The sequence below is a fragment of the Mus caroli genome, chromosome 16, assembly GCF_900094665.2.
Source record: "Mus caroli chromosome 16, CAROLI_EIJ_v1.1, whole genome shotgun sequence".
Taxonomy (NCBI): Eukaryota; Metazoa; Chordata; class Mammalia; order Rodentia; family Muridae; genus Mus; species Mus caroli.
In genome coordinates, this window is record NC_034585.1 from 46,840,769 (window position 1) to 46,841,122 (window position 354).

The window sequence follows — 354 nt, forward strand, 5'->3', positions numbered from 1 at the left end:
ATTGGTGCTATAATTAGCAATTATGTTTTGAGCTTCTGATATTTTAAATTTAATTTTCTTCACTTTTGTTCAAGAATACATTGCATGTTGAGCATGTATCTCCCCATTCTTCTTATACTCCTTTCCCTTCTCTTTAGTCCTTTTGGTCCCACTAGACAATTTTACTTCTACTTCTGGGTGATACATACATACATTATTTTATGATTGTACATAAACTCTAAGGGTCCACAAATTACATATTTGTCTCTCTAAGACTGGCCTAATTTGCTTAATAGGATTGTTTCCAGGTCTGCCTTTTTTTGGGGGGGGGGCAAATGCTATACTGTATTGTAGTGGTGCCTCTCTTTCCAATAT